At 36.8% G+C, this 17,470-nt stretch overlaps 1 protein-coding gene and 1 long non-coding RNA gene across 6 annotated transcripts in view; one reads left to right on the top strand and one right to left on the bottom strand.

Annotated features, from left to right (window-relative positions):
* Window positions 1-6,446, bottom strand: part of LOC149801934 (uncharacterized) — a 46,252-nt gene extending 39,806 nt beyond the window's left edge. The window contains exon 1 of the long non-coding RNA XR_016420489.1: window positions 6,185-6,446. This is a non-coding gene — a long non-coding RNA (uncharacterized LOC149801934). The remainder of the gene's footprint in view (window positions 1-6,184) is intronic.
* Window positions 1-17,470, top strand: part of LOC149801933 (multiple C2 and transmembrane domain-containing protein 1-like) — a 237,077-nt gene that overhangs the window by 111,033 nt on the left and 108,574 nt on the right. The gene's annotated exons all lie outside the window — the stretch shown is intronic.

The raw sequence follows: 17,470 nt of genomic DNA, 5'->3' as shown, positions 1-17,470 counted from the left end.
ATCTAATATCCATAAATATTAAAATATTTTTGATAAAAATATTACGTTACTTTTGGAAATGGAGGTTATAATTTTCAAGTATGATCGAAAGATGCTAGCACCTCACCTCTCTTTCCCCCAACTAATAACCAAAATTTGTCTCTCCCTTACTTTCTACTGCTCCAGTGGTCTAAGTGGTTAGAGCGTCCCACCTCAGATGTGGGAGACCAGGGTTTGAACCCCGGCTGCAGCATATCAAAGACTTATAAAAGTGGTTCTATGAGCTGCCTTGCTTGGCATTCAGCATTAAGAGGTTAGTGTTAGGACTGGTCGGCCTGGTGTCAGGATTATGTGACTGGGTGGGACAGATTGTACATGACTGCGGTGTGATGCCCCAGTGCAAGACATCACTATAAACTGCCACACTGCAGACATCATAGCAATATGACTGAAAATTTGTTAAAGCTACATTAAAAATCTAAATCACACATACGCTCTTCCTTACGTACATCCTCGCCTATGTTGGGATTGATGTTTGTGCATTCCATCACTCAAAAGTTGGAGGAATTTAGTCATGACTTGAACAATAGGACGCAGATCATGGATAGAGGCACTCTTTACCTGAATTCAGATTGGCTACAAAATGGTTCTCATTTCATATGCTGTATAGTCAGTTTGTTTTCTCACAATATACATTTCTTCTACTCTTTTCCACCTCTCACTCTCTGTTGTATTTTAGGAATATCAAGTATTCATTAGTAGGAATTTCATCAAATCTGTATTTTAATTTTAATTGCTATAATACAATGGTTTTAATTGCTATAATACAATGGTTATAATTGCTATAATACAATGGTTCCCAACCTTTTTAAGCATGAGGACCCATTCTTAATTCCCCAAAAATTGTGTTGACCTCCAAATGTTAATAATTGAACTTTTAGGCTCCCTTGGAATAACTCCATAGACTCGCCTCTCTCAGGTCTGTCACCCACAGATTTGGAACCACTGCTATAATACATACAAAAGCAGCTTTTTGATCAGGACATACTTCATATGAGTGATTAGTAGATTACTTTATAAGCTGTTTTCACATTGCAGTCACAATGTCTGTTCATCAGTCTATTCATCCATCTGGCAGATTTTGCCATCCATCTATCCATCTGTTATCAACTTTTTTAATTAATTTGTATAGGTCAGTATTTCATGGTTTTAATTAAGGGTAAATCAAGAAGAATAGGCTGAGGTAAAACATCCCAGGATCAAAGGCCAGGTCAAAGTTACCAGGGACAGTTGTTTAAATTTTAAGTGGCTGGTCAGTTGTTACTGTCTGGGATCTGGAGTACAGTCTGCCATTTTATGAGTTACCATCAGACATTTGCCATTGGATATAGAATGTTGCAACTTATGTGGAGGTCTAAAGGTTAGAAATGAAGGTCTCAGGACTCATTTTGGTAAAGGTTTTGAAAACAATTTTTTATTGATTGGCATTAGACCTTGATCAAGTGTACATATATCCAAGGGTCATAGGTGAAGGTCTTGGTTTTAGTTTTTGTTCAGCATTTTGGGCTTATTGAAAACTATATGAAAGGATTGTATCTTTTGGGTTTTTTTTGTGCATTAATTGTTATGATATTTTGCACATATCATTCTAACAGCAGTAGGGAGGCTGAAAGGTCAGAGGTCAACATGAGAGGTTGCTTGGTCTTATGCAATTATGCTGCAGCAATACATTACAGCTGAGACAAAAAAATTGTATATTAATGATTTCTTTGTTTCAGATTGCTTATTTTATAATTTAGATTTTTTTAAAATGTTGTATTTGCTGAGACCTTAGATTACACATGTAAGTCCAGTAAACACCTTTTGAAAGTTTACTTAGTGGTTCATTGTTAGCATTATTCCCGACATTTTTTATAAAAAATATTAACTGATCAAGACGTTATTAGCAAATAATAAACATGACCAAACAGCATTCATACTCAACAAAGAAAAATTGCCAATATTTTGTTAGTAAACATTTTATTTTTCAGAACCAATAGATTTGAATTAATTTCTCTTTTAAGTATCTTTTGAATGTTTTGCAAAGACTTGCTTCAGGGGCGTGGAAATCTGTTGTCTGAGTCAGAAATGTATTCTTGTGGACAAGCAACGTTTGCAAGGTTGCTTGTCTGTGGACAAGTATATTGTGGCCTGTAACTTGAAAGGGCAGTAATTCTTGTTTTGTCTGAGCAATGTTTGCACAAGCGTTATTCATACCAGCAAATACCACACAGGTATGTAAATAATTTACGTAGTGCCATCTTTGCTAACCAAGGTTCTGATATGATACCCTATCTGCAGGGTAACATAACTGGAACCCTGGCTAGCGAAGATGGCATAGTGCATGCTGAAATTTATCAATTAGGACTGAAACCAGCCACAGCTTCTATGAATACAACCAATGGAAGCAGACAGTGCTGGTGTAGGCGATATGTCCTTTTTTGGTTACATTAGAATGAATTTCACTGGCTGGAGGATATAACTGCTAAATAAGTGACTCTGCTGATGATTTACTTTATCCAATTTTTTGGCTACTATCCCTACATGGACCAGCTTGGAGGTCAAGTCTGCATGCTAAGATTACCAAAACAGTTCCAAACACTTAGCTCCATTCCTTCATTTATTTTTGTGACTTGCTAAGGTGATTCCAATATATCTCTTGTTTGTTATTTAAACTAGGTTAAATTCTTCATAAACAAAATGTGATAACATGTATTTTTGCTTGACATAAAACTGATAATGTTTATTGGAGCACTGCCATTGTCAGATCTGCATTTTTGGAGGTGCATAGTTGTGCACAAAATTCAGTTCAGCTCTTCAATTTTTGGAGGTACTTTAAGTAAGTTTTGCATATAGTTTTCAGTCCCATAATACCTAAATAGAACTGATTGGATTTGAAAAATACTGGAACTTGTGAAGTTTTGGCTTCCCAGAAGAACTTTTGTTTTTGGCTGATTGCTGGACTCCTTGAAGCTTTTATGCATGATTATGATGAATTTTTCCAGCAATGTATCTGGATGGATTGTTTTCTTATAAAGCTAGGGTTGAAGGGTGAAAAGTTGAATGAAAGGTCAACAAAATGGGCTGAAACTAAATGACAATAATAAGGAATAGAACAACAAGAAAAAAATGAAACTTACGGAGTTCAAAGATTTTTGGATGTAGGATTTTTTTTTTGGCTTGAGGCCAACAAAGATGAACAGTCACATCTTGTAAGATATGTAAGAGGTACCACTCAACTGCAGACAAAACCAATGGATTGGTTATCACTAGGAAAAATGCACTGTTAGCACAGAAAAAAGTGCAAAGCACAATACATGTCTATTAAAATTTGATATTGAAAAAGCCAGATTTGAGATAATAGAAGTGGGTGATTTAGACAGAATAATCATTAAATAGAATAGGAGTCAAACCGAGCATTACAAGAAGCTGTTTAACACAGCATATGTCATAGCAAAGCAGACAAAATCCTTTTCATGCAATGAAAATCTTTGTGGGGTTCAAATAAGAAATATAGTTGAATTTGGAACTGATGACAAAAACTGAACTGCTTGCATATATTTCATCAACAGTATATCTGATGTCATACTTAAAAATGCCAAGGATAAAATATCTAGCGCTAAACTCATATCCATCCTTTCAGATGCTAATACTGATTCAACAGTTATAAACCAAGAATGCATTCTCGTTAGAATTGTAGACTCTGACCATAACCCTTTTCCTCATAAAGCAAAGTTACCCAGGGCAGCGCGCTGTAAATAAACACCTGTTACCTATTCGACTCCATACACATAGGCCTCCTGTTGTTAACTGTTAAGCAATGTGTGTATGTTACGTTTAACAGCAATTTTAACCATTTTACATTTTTGGTACACATCTATTATGTCTGGAAAAATTTAACAGTAAAGTCCGATTGCTATAGCTGTGTAATTATTTTTTATGGAAGAGTTTTTTATGTGCTTTAAAATAAGTCAGTGAGACCGTGTGACCAACCGTAGCTGCCATTTCTCATACTCGAAATTTACAAGTTTTTTGTCTGTGTCTACATCACTAAGTCATCTGAATTTGATAATTTATAAAAACTAATTGCTGCCTACATCAATTATCAGAGCCTTTACCTAAGTTATTGAATCTTTCATAGTTGTGATTCTAATCGTAAAAACTTCGTAAGTACTGAATGAAATCCACGACCTCCATTTTGGAGAGTGGAGATTATGAACCAGTTACTTTAAATAGCAGATATCTACCAGAGCATAAACAGTGACCACATGATCTGACGTAATTGTCATTCGCAGAAATGAATGTAGTATTTAATAGGGGGGTTTTCCCCGAAGGTGGCGCTACGAAAACCGGCTTAAAATGGCTGACGTTTACAGCAGACATCAAAAGGCGCTTCTATGCGAATGGAGTAGAAATGTCAAAAGGCGCTTCCATGCGAATGGAGTAGAGGCATCCAAAGGTGCTTGCATGAGGTAAATTGATAAAAGTCCAAAAACGAAGCAAGTTGAAACCTCCAGTATATTTTACATGTCACATGAAGATCCATAATGCTTGCATTTAAATGGTGCAGCTTAGTACAACATTTTAACAGTCCTATCTTCCACTATTCCTTTTAAGTATAAGAATAAGAGTATAAGACAAGTGGCTATTTTATACAGACAAGTAAACTTTTTAATTTACTTGTCTGTGGACAACTTGATCTGGACAAAATTTCTGCTCCCAGCACTTGTTTCTCTCATCTTGCAAACGATTTCAACTTGATGATTTCAAGAATGGTAAACACACTAGAGTTGGAATAATAATAATAATAATAATAATAATAACAATAAGAAGAAGAAGAAGAGCATGTGCAACAGTATATTCACATTCTTTCCTTTCTCTCCCCACTGGTACATATTAAACCCACATTGTCAGTATACTTGGAATATGCAATTAATGAACAGTAGATAGATAGCAGTACATTTAATGATGCCTAGAGACAAATACAATTATTCTCATTCTCATTTTAAATGCATCTCTGAAGCGACTGGATTTATTGGATGAAGAAAACAGAGTGGGCATTTCTAATCTCATCAGGAATACTATTCCAGAGCAGAGTTTTAGAGTTTTGGAAACTTTTTTTGAATAATTCCTTAATTGTTTTGGGAATTGTATACTGTTTGTTAGACATCGATTTCAGATGGGGTGTATTACCAGGTAGCAATATTGGACTCGTGACTATAAGTATACAGGAGCACTGATATTGGATATCTTTGACATTACATATAAATTAGCTTTTCTCTATTTGGTCTTTAATAGGTCATGTTTTTAACTTTGGAACTAAGTTTTCCCAGCTTTCTGTTTAGATTTATAATTTATCCCAAATGCTCGTTTTTGAAGAAATGCTAGCTTTGCTATGTTTTTATCATTTGAATTACCTCATACTGTATTATAGTACTCTAAAAAGGGTTGTTTTTAACTTTTATTAATGATGTATCTTTTATGGTCCATGATATATTATTATCTACTAAAACACCAAATGTTTTGTTTACTAGATTAAACTTTACATAGAAAATTATATTTCCTGACATGATGTAGTATTTAAAAAATTCAATATTTGTCCATTAAATATTTATAGTAAAACCATGGTGATCGTCATACAACAATTTTAATTTGTCATTCTGCAGTACACCAGTACTCAGTGACACAAGGGAGGCAATTCTTGTTGGGTTGTTATTATTTAAGACTGCAGATTTGTCATCTGTTGATTTGGTTTTTAGTTTTGTAGGTTTAAATGGTACTTTTAACACATTGTTTAGTTATAATGCAGAGGATATGGGAAATAGGTTCCTTTCCCATGGTACACCTAGACATCTGACCTGCCCAGGTATCGAACTTGCAACCCTTTCATTACAAGTCCAACACTACCTGCAACTGAGCTACCATTGCTCCCCAGTATGCACTGATAGCTTATTTGTTTACTACTTTTAATGTTTGAATTCATCCACATTTAGAAGCAGTAAACGTCAGTCTTGCCTACAGGGCATTCACAGAATTAATTTTGAGGGGTAGGTGGCTAACATGTAGCAGTCTGAGTCAGTTAAGTTTTATGGATATAGGCCAAAACATGTTTAGAGGTAAAATTGGAGGGGGGTTGTTACCCCTGTGTGCATATGCCTATACTTGCCTATATATCAGAATTCTCTGTTCTCTGATCCCAAAACACCATCCTGGCTATAGAAACCACCCAGTATAATGTTTGGTCTTGGCCAATTCAAACCATCTGCATACAATTCTCTAATGCTTTCCAGGATAAATTAAAAAAAAATAAACCAAGCCTCCTATCACAGCCAGATGATTCTGAGGAATTTGCCACTTGCCATGGTGAGCCTCCGGGGAAAATTTGATTTCCATATGCTGCTGATTTACTGTTGCATGTACTTAACCCACTCAACCATAGAGCTGCTCGAGAAACGCTGCAGGGCAAAAACATAATGTTAAAGTGTTACTAGGTCACTTATGTAGGATCATTTTTAGGGCAGTGTCTAGATGTGGTCATTATTTGGAAGACATTCCTGGAGAGATTGTGTTACTGTTGGAAAATAGTAGTGAATTTATTTACTGTTAGTACTAGCTTATAAGTTGGGTCTAACAGCAAACAACATAGGCCCTGATCTGCCATTGCATAATGCACAAGCTGATCAAGGATATGTCAGTTGTTTTACTGATTACTCCTAGCAGACTGCATAGGCCCAGACCTGTCAGCTCATTGTACACTGGCAGATCTGGATCAATGCAGTTGGACCTGACTTACAGTACCTCAGGTTCTGAATTTTAAATTATGCATTATAATATATAGCCTATGTTTTCATGTGCTAGCTAAGACTAAATGGAAAGACTATTGTAGAGTTTCAGGTTGTTAGATAATATTTCTCAGTCTGAATATTCATATTGTGGAATTGATCCTGTGCTTTTTTCTCTGAGGATTGCATACATCTCCATCCCTATAAGCAGGACTAAAGTGGAATATTGAATGTGTACCATGATTTCACCATCGTAGTGATGAATTATTCTAGTGGAATATATCAGTTAATTTCATTCTGTCATGGAGTTTACATATACAGTATAATAGGTTTCCAAGTTTGCAAACTCTTCTGGGAAAAAAAATTGGCCACTTTTCTGTGTGGTATTCTCTAATTCTGTTGAGTGTCAGTGATTACCTAGCATCCTAGAGATCAAATTGATTTATTTGACATACTCCATTGATCATCTCGGGAAGAAAAAAGAAATCTATACCAGTATGTGATGTGTTTGGCCCTAGAAAGAATTAATCTCTTGAGGACATCTTAATAGCACCATAACTGTCTGTTGTGTAGCTAATTGTAAGATTTGCCTGTCCACCCTAATTTTATTTCCATCTCTCTCCCTCTCTCTCTCTCTGTGGGACATTTAATTCTTTGATAGGATAAATAGACTTGCTGGGAACTTTTTAACAATGAATTAGCAGTAGCTGGGCTTGGTATCTAGTAATAAACCCCTTTTTTGAAGAAATGCATGAGCCTACTGGAATCTGATCATGTGAACACTTATTTTTTAAAAAATAATTAGGACCTTTTTAATAGAGCAAAAATTGGGATGACAGTTAATGTACAGTTCTTCCTAAAAGATAAGCTCATATTGCATGATAAACCCATCCCTCATTTTGACATAATGCTTGGTAAATTTTAATATATCAAATCAGTATGGTTTCCAGTAGTATTTAGGTCTCCTCCCTATTGACCCCTCCCCCATTAAAAAAAATCTTTAAAGCAATTCCCCAGACTATATCTTGGAAGAAATGCTGTACTTAAGTGTATGCTACTATAGTAAAAGTTATACAGGTCATGTACCTGCATTTGACACTGATTACTTCAGTAATGGGTGTCATTTTTTAGAATTTGATTTTGCATGTCTGTAAATGGCAATTATTCATTTTATTTGGATCCCCATACAGTCATATTATTCATTTTATTTGGATCCCCATACAGTCATATTATTCATTTTATTTGGATCCCCATACAGTCATATTATTCATTTTATTTGGATCCCCATACAGTCATATTATTCATTTTATTTGGATCCCCATACAGTCATATTATTCATTTTATTTGGATCCCCATACAGTCATATTATTCATTTTATTTGGATCCCCATACAGTCATATTATTCATTTTATTTGGATCCCCATACAGTCATATTATTCATTTTATTTGGATCCTCGTACAGTCATATTCCTTTGGAAGGTCATTATTTACTTGCCCCAGTAAGTACTTATGGCAATATTAATGTTAAAGTATGTTGACATTTTTTTGAACAAAATCATCCTAAAAGTGTGATCCAGTGCAATCTGCACTGTGATGTCACAATGAAAGCTATGCATGTTGATAAACAAATTTGCACTATCCTGTATTGTGACAGTTAGACTCAATGTGCTGTTTTCTTGACTTGGGTTAGTAACTGGCCACCATTGTAAAAGTCCATAGTGATCAATAATTTTCACCTGGAAATTTCCTGATGACAGTTAAGGTCTGGAGTATTCAATAATCAGGATTGAATTGACTTTGGTCAAACAAAATTAGTATTCAATTGTATAAGAACAATTTATATTTAATTTAAGATGAGTCAGTGTGTTACACGAACTGTGTATGACTTTTACTATATATGTGGTATGATTCCCCAGTTCAGTTCATCTATTGATCTGGACAGCTACTGCTAAATGAAGTGCAATTGATATCACATTTCATCATTGGCAATCATCCCGCCATACCTTCTTTAAAATTCATCAGTATCATTAGAAAGGTTCACACTCAGTGACTGGATTTTATAATCCTAGAGCCATAGACTGAAATTCTATGTTCCTGTTTTTAACTCAGTACTGGAAAATGCCTCAGATTTTACTGCAGAAATTACAGCCATAATCAAAGTATTGAATTGCATGGACAACCCCTCAAAAACAAATTAAACCATCTTTCTGGATTCCAATTTCCACATTGAAAGACTTGCAAAATCTTACATCTGACAACCAGTCAATAGCCACATCAACATGATGTGCTCATGCAATCTGGAAGAAGTACTCTGTAACTGTTGGCTGTCAGGTCACATTGATATGATCATATGATGAAAGGGCAGATAAAGCAGCCAAAGCTACCCTGCAGTCACCCATCTGTGAATAAAAGATTTCAAATTTATGTACATGTACTATCTTCAAATATTTTTATATATCAGCATGTTCCCTCAATACAACAAACAAATGAACATGCAAACCACTATTGTACAGTGGTTTCCCATGCAAAAATATATTAGAAATTTTTTAATACATGTGGCTTATATACAAAATTTAGATAATGTATTTACAAATTTTACATGTGTTTACTTTTATCTTTTATTTTAAATACCTTTTTCAGAATTTTACCATTTTTATGTTCTATATTCTATTTTTTGTTTATGTTGCAATTATTAGAAAGGTTTATCATCCCAGTTTTTGTGCAGTTCTTCATTGTTATTTTTAAAATTTTACTTTCATTTGGCAGTTTACAGCCATTATTAGCCCACCCCCCATGTGTTTCTTATTACACTGGGTTTAGAATTAGGGTAGGCAGGATTTTTTTTTTTTTTAACATGGGGGATAAATAGTGCTAGGGTCAGCAGTGAGAAGCAGGGACAGTTGGCCAACTGGAAACACATTTTTTGTGCCTTATGCTGAGATACCATTAAATACTATATACATACTTAAACATCCAATATGACAACTCATACATTGAGTATTTCAGTAATGCTGAAATGTAACCTGTTAGTACAGGTAGAAATGATAAGATTATATACAAAAATTGTGATTCTAACCAGACTCAAGCAGAAGGAGATCAGAGTTTCTGAAATTTAAGCACATTTTTGTTGAGAACATTTCATGACTTCATGTTAATGCAATTGCTCAGAACATTGTGACACTGCAGTTTGACACAATAAATCAATTTTCTTGTCACTTCGAGGCAATAAGCAAAAGGTGTACAGTTGACAACACATCAGCATTGTCATGCTATGAGTGCATGGCACTGCAATGGAAGCTTGGGCAGAAAGTTCAGGTATCATCAGGTTACCTGAGTATGGTTAATTTAATTTTATGTCACATGTGAGCCACCCAAACACAGTTTTGATTGAGCATTCTGATCAAACATTCTTACCAAGTTGACTGAAAATGGCTTGGACATTTGTGTGTGTGTGTGTGTGTGTGTGTGTGTGTGTGTGTGATTTGGATTTTTAATGTAGCTTTACAAAAATTCAGTTGTATCGTTAAGATGTCTGCAGTGTGGCAGTTTATAGTGATGCCTAGCACTGGGACATCATGCCGCAGACATGTAATATGACGTCCCACCTAGTCACATTATCCTGACACCAGACCGACCAGTCCTAACACTAACCTCTTAATGCTGAGCTGCCTAGCGAGTCCGCTGTTTGTACCATTTTTATAAGTCTTTGGTATGATTTGGCCAGGGTTTGACCTGTGACCTCCCACATCTGTGGCAGATGCTCTAACCACTAGGCCACTGGAGTGGTCTGGCCATTCTTGAAATAGTAGCTAATATGTTTTCATATGGTTGCAGTTGAAAAGCTATCATTTTGTTAAAGCATGTTCTAAGAAACATTTCTACCAACCCAAATTGTCATTGACATACAGTTTTCCTTGTATAATAAATAAATAAAACGTGCGTGAATTTTTCTTTAGTAGAATAGCTGTGATATGTGTGTACATCCATTACTGATGATCTCCATTATCTGTTAACAATTTCAGTCAGTCATGTCTAGCCATAAATCTTGGTCATTTACACAGCTTGACAGCCCTATTGATACCAGGGGCTTTATTACAACTATGATTGTGTTCTCTTAACTTCATAGTACATAACTCAAACTCTCATCATACTCCAAAACAAACTGGCATTCAGTAAAATCATACAAAATAATAATTATATTCATTTAAATGTAAGGATTTACACTCAGTGCCAGATAAATTTCGGACAGGTAAATGTATCCTCATTTAACTTTTAAGGGATCTTCACTCCTTCAGTAACATAAATTTCATGTATCGCAAGTACCATTTCTGAATTTTGGTTTCATTTGGTGTTCACTACACAGTTTTCTTTCATTTTATAAATTTACTTTCAGAAACTTAACAATTGTCATTTGGGGTGAGTGATATCTGATATATCACTCACCCCAAATGACAATTGTAAGTTCACGCCCCCACATGGGCCTCATATTTCTGTGAAAATGATAATGTATTATTGATAAAAACATAATTGCAAATCATTTGGATAAATGCTTGCCCTGCTAAATGTATTGATCACATTTTCTTGTTCTGTTGCATGTTACTAATTGTGCATTATTAATTGTGAAACACGAAGCAGAAAATTGAATGCATATATGATGAAAGTATACCAGTATAAGCTATAGTTGTTTGTTTATCCAACTTTCATGAATACAGCATATTTCATTGACCTAACTAGAATAGACATTGTATACGAACAGACAAATTAAGGGAAGGAGATAAGTACTGTTTAATATGGAAAGAAAGGCAGGACCTGGAAAATTACTAGATTGGTACAGTAGTTGTTTATACAGGTTGCATAAAATGAAGGTAGGTACTATGAACCACACTAATATAGATTAGCCTCTGGATCTAGTATAACATTTTTTTCTTCTCCCAAATCCAGCGGTGTGAATGCTGATACTCAGAAATTAAAACTGTCATATACTTTTGCTCAACCGCTAGATCATTATTCTGCCGGGTACTGTCCCCCATATCTCTACAAATGTATAAAGACACCAAGGATTAGCGAAGCAGTTGCATAATTATTGATACTTGAAACTATTTTATTCAAATCCATGGCATGTTTTTGTGGGTTACATTTATTATTTAAAAAACAAAAATGGCTAAGATAGTTAAAGATTTGATCAACACTAGAAAGTTTACATGGTGTTGAAGCAATTGGAGAAAAGTGTCTTGCCCACACTTATAATGGCTGACAGGACATAGCCTTGGGTACAATTCATATCCACAACATTCTGGTTGTGAGCTTTATAGCAGCAATTACTTGTCTGTCACTATTGCGCTTTATACTTTTCGTGCCAAGAAATCACCATCTGTTAAATGTGAATACATTTTCCCACGGAGTGGAGAATTGTCAGTATGACACAATCCACTCACACAAGGTAGATTAGTTCTTAGCTAATTTTGATACCCTCTTTAAATAAAGTCATTATTATTATTATTACACCTGGCTTGGGTGATGCATAGAACTAATATCTTTTTCAATGATGCTGTATGGACATAATCATTGATCACCAGAAAATATCTACCTGTAACAATCATGTACTACATTTGTGGCTTTCTTCTACAGTTCTTTTGAAAAACATATATCTTGAAGTTACAATATTCATTTTCACATTTAAAAATAATGTGCCATTAACTTTTTATCCCCATTAGAATTACAAACCATTAAGGGACATAAGTTACCTCATGTATCCTAGCCATTCAAGGTTTGGGTTTACCACCCTAAATTATACAACAGAGGTACAGGGGAGTCCTTAAAAGTGTAAAATAGAGCAGCAACGACCCACTCAACATCAACAGGCAGTGAGAGACTAGCTTTTTCCTCTCTCTCTGTCTGTCTCTCAAAAATAAGATTGACATGGCAGTTTTGTTATTGTCTTTGTTTTCTTCAACACATATATTTATAATGTCTTGCTGTTAACTGTTAATGCATATGTATCTGCATTTTGTTTTTCCTCAATAAAAAAGGTTTCAGCAGTAAACATCCTTACTAAATAAAGGAAAAAGACACAGGTAAAACAGGTCATCATTTGTATACCTTGTGTATACACAAGGGCAAACTTAGTATATGCTGTATACAACCAGGTAAGTCTACATGCATACATGCCAAGTTTTCTGGGACGAAATCAGGAAGATGAATATTCGCAATCCAGGACATTGGGTCCAAATCAGGGAGATTGGTCCAAATCAGGGAGATTAGCAAATAACCATCTTTGTCATAAATTTAAGCGTGAAAGTGCACATTGTAACAAAACAAAGCAAACTATGAGTAATAGTTGTTCAGCTTTGTTAATTTTATTTTATTTTGCTTTCGTAAGCAACACTGATGATGTTGGTGCAAACATTAGGCACATTACTTAATGCTTTCTCATTTGCAGTGTGCTGCATACTTTTCCAGATGCCTTTTTGAGATTATTTTACATGCACTAGAAATGTTCAAATGTATGTTTCAGGTTGTTCAGTCAGATTCGTCTATCAATGCAGTGTTGAACTTGCAAACACATTTCTTTCTTTCGTTGACATATTTTTGTTTGGATCCATTAGTGATGTTTCAACATGGTACCAAAATTATAATTACAAAAAATTCAAGAACTGTTGACACTTGTCAGATGGCCTGCAATCTGTTGTACATGACACGTTACTCAGTATTGAAATATTGATGAGTAAAACAACTTTCATGTGTACAGTAAATGTATCAGCATGTCTCGCCATGATTTACTGGGTTGCTAGGTTGATAACAACTTGATTGACGGATTATGATAGTCATAAACAGTCTATTGAATGTTGTTTTAGTTGGAAATACCTATGCTTGGCGGATGTTGTTTTCTATGGAAATACCTATGCTTGGCAGATTATTAATTTCCAGGAGTTTTTGTCCGCAAATTGTTAGATCAAAAGATGGTATTGAAAATCAAAAGACTACCAGACAATCCAGGAGACTACATGTATGAACATGGGACATTTAATATATATCTTGGCATTATTTTTAAGAATAATGGCAGGACATTCTGCAAGGTAGTTTTACCACAAGAAGGGCACTTGGCACACTCACCCAGACTGCATCAGTTGCTGAAAGTGCACATTCAGGGTAGCTTGTTGCTCCCAGGTCCCAGCAGGAAGGTGGTGTACCATTCACCTTATGCCCCATGTAGTAGGTTGCTCCCTCCCATTAGGGATGTATCATAAGCACCACACAAGCTTTCTGCTCCCTACCGTTATGGCGGTGGAGTTCGGCAAAAGCATTGAAGCAATCCACAAGTGTGTTGTTCCCTCACATTAGGGAGGTGGAGCACCATACAAGTATGTTACTCCCTCCTCATAGGGAGGTTGAGCACCACACAACTTCATATTCATGACATTGTTTTGTTCCCTCCCATTAGAGGAGTAGTGCACCACTCATCTTGTGTTCAGGGAAGTGTGTTGCTCATTCCCACAATGGAGGTGGTTTACCACTCCCAGTATTTTAAGGGCAGGGGAAGGATCAGCACAACACCCTTTTGTATGATGAATCAATTGAGGATGAAGTATTCTATGATTATCACAAAGTGTCCTCAAAATATGAGGATATGTTTTTCGACTGTATTCATCTCTATTGCCCATCCTGAGCAGAACTGGGAAACTATCCACCAGGCTCAGACTCAAGAAGGGGATTTGATCAGTATCCCTCCCTTTCCTATTATTCCTAATCCAGGTCACATCTGATTGTAAGGCTGATGGTGTTGCATGATGTAGGGCAGACAGATGATCCTGTATCCCCCTTCTTACCACATTGAATTAAAGGACATGGCAAAGAATATTCTGATTCCCTCTTTGATGCTCATCCATTTACCATTTCATAGTATGCTAGTCAGTGATGATGTCCTCTCTATCCTCATTTATTCCAGTGTGTTTGAGATAGAAACAGTACTGTGTTTGAGATAGAAACAGTACCACTGACAGCCCCTTCTAGACCTATGCCTTCCTCATAGTTGGATGATGAAGGTGGAGTCTGGTTTTTTCATAAGGCGGTAAATAAAGTTCACATCCTCTCAGTCCCAGATTTGTGTCTGAAACCATCTGGCACACAGTCCAAGAAGATCCTTTCCATTTTGAAAAAGATCTCGGGGGAGCAGCCTCAATAGAACTCTTACTTCTTCTTCATTCTTTCGTGATTAAGGAAATCTCTTGGAGGTTCAAGGCAGGCAAAAATGTCACTTGGCAATTTTAAGGCTGGTCTGTCCCTTCCTCATTACTGACACTCCAGATCTCTACTGCTAGTTGCTCTTTACTGTTTACATAACTTGAAGTCATCTGTTAAACCTCCCCAGTTGGACACTGGTTCATCCAAAATGGGCATTTCAGTGGGAGCCTGGGCATGCCTTCTTATCAAAACAATTTAAGCCAAAGAACAGAAAGCCAGGTTATTCATCACCATAGCTTCACAAGCTGACATCTTTTTAGCCACATTGTTTATTTTGCTGAGAGAGCCCTCCTTAAAATCGAGCCATCTTACAACATGTGCTGGAGCTGTGGCCAAGACATCCAGACATGTGGTTTCTCTCACATTGGCATTTTTTAAAGGATTTTCAGTGTATCTGCCATTTTTTAAAGGGTTTTCAGTGTATCCGCTGTTACATTGAATTGAACTTGTCAAAGAGCTTGCTTAAAGTAAAGACCTTCTATGCTGTTCCATTCTATGCCAAGACCCTCTTCGCAGGTCTTCTCAAGACTTGTTGGATCATCAGCACTGATCCATCCCAACTGCTCATTGTCAGTTGCAATTGACCAGGAGCGTGAAAATGCAAATAGCCCTCAGAGGCCATCTGCCAAGTTTTTAAAACAGATGTAGTCCCAGTCCAATATGTAATTAGATATCCTCGTTAGTCTTGTTCATGGTGCACCAGAATTTGACACTGCAAACTCCCAAAGAGGAAATTCTCTAACCCAACTTCCTTTCCTACAGAAGAGGGGTGGGGAATAGCCCTTGGGATCCAAGTTCTCTCATGTGCATTGCTTTCCCAAACATACCCATAGGTGCTCATCTAGGCTTCTTTTCAGAGGCTTGATAGAGCAACATGGACGATAGATGGTTCATTTTCATCAACAACAGTTGTTACCTACTCCAGGTGCAGGTGCAGTCCCCCCAATCAAGGACCCCCATGTTCTTCCACCTGTCCAATTTGGTGAAATTGAGGGAGGAAGTGCACACACTTTTGCAGAAAGGGGCAGTAACAAAGGTCCTAAATGATGTCTCTCCCATCCTCTATCCCTAATCTTCCTGGATACCATAAAAGGCATAAAATTTTGTATTATAATCGATCCTTTTCTTAAGACAGAGACCACTTCCTCAATCTGGCATGCACTTTGTCCATCAATTTGGGCAGTAGCCATCGACCTTCAGGTTTGCTATTCTCACATCCTGATATTTCCTCCGTACTGGAAATACCTCCAGTTTTGCTTAGACCAGGAAGTTTTTCAATTCTGGGTTCTGTCATTTGGAATCTCTTCTGCAACCAGTCTTCACCTGTGTTTTGGGGATAGTAGCAGCATACCTCCAATTACTGCAAAAGCCAGTTCTCTAGTATTATGATGATTGGCTGATCCACAATATTCAGGTTCAGTGCCTTCATCAGGAGTAACTTGATTGGGTCTTCTAACCAACCTCAAGAAGTCGGAACTTCTTCCATCTCAGGGTTTTGTTTATGTGGTGATGATCGAGCTTCCTCAGATGAGCCACAACTTAGTCTGGGTTCAACTGGATTGGATAGATTGAATTCTGGCTCTCTTAGTGGCACTGCAAGGGAAAACATCATTATATGCTCACATTTACCTATTGGGACCTTGAATGCCACTGTGGACTTGGTTCCCCAAGGACATGTACATGTTACCTCTGTAGTTCCTCATCACAAGCTTAAAACCACACTGAGATCCTCTGTCAACCTTAATCACTCAAGGACCAATTTTTCATTATCATTTGCACAGGTGGATGAATCTGGAACAGATTCCTGACTGGGTCCCCATGTATATGCCTGAGACGCACTTCTAGCTCTTCGTCAGCAATTCAGATTCAGGTTGGGGTGCTCATTAAGGGGCAGATGGCATATTTCATCAGGGTCTTTGGACTCCAGCTGAATCATCTCTCAGCATCAACAACCATGAAATGAAAGCAGTATCACAAAGATTGCAAGTGTGAATCAACAGAGTAAGGGGTCAATGTGTCATGGTCTCCTCGGCCAACACATCTGTTGTAGCATATCTCCAACATCAAGGAGGCATACAAACCCCATTGTTTTTGCATGGAGGTCTGAAACCTGCTCTGCTGGGTTTCCTTTGAGAACATCACCCTCTGAGTCTGCCACATTCCGAGAAAGAAGAACATATTAGCAGACAGCCTGTCCTGGTATGGCAAGGCCCTCCTCACGGAATGGTCTCTTCACCACTCCATAACAGAGTCCCATTTTACATAGGAGAGGTGTTCCCTGGTCGACCAATTTGTGACCAGGGTAAACATGTTTTCCTTTGATGCCTCTCCTAATCTAGATCAAGGAGTGCAGGCAGTAGGTGCCTTTAGCCTTTACTGTGATTAGATGCTACTTCAAGTTCTGCAAAGAGTCAGAACTTACAGTGCTC

The sequence above is a fragment of the Sinohyriopsis cumingii genome, chromosome 4, assembly GCF_028554795.1.
Source record: "Sinohyriopsis cumingii isolate HCF-2022 chromosome 4, ASM2855479v2, whole genome shotgun sequence".
NCBI classification, from domain to species: Eukaryota; Metazoa; Mollusca; class Bivalvia; order Unionida; family Unionidae; genus Sinohyriopsis; species Sinohyriopsis cumingii.
This window is presented reverse-complemented; position numbering and strand designations above follow the sequence as displayed.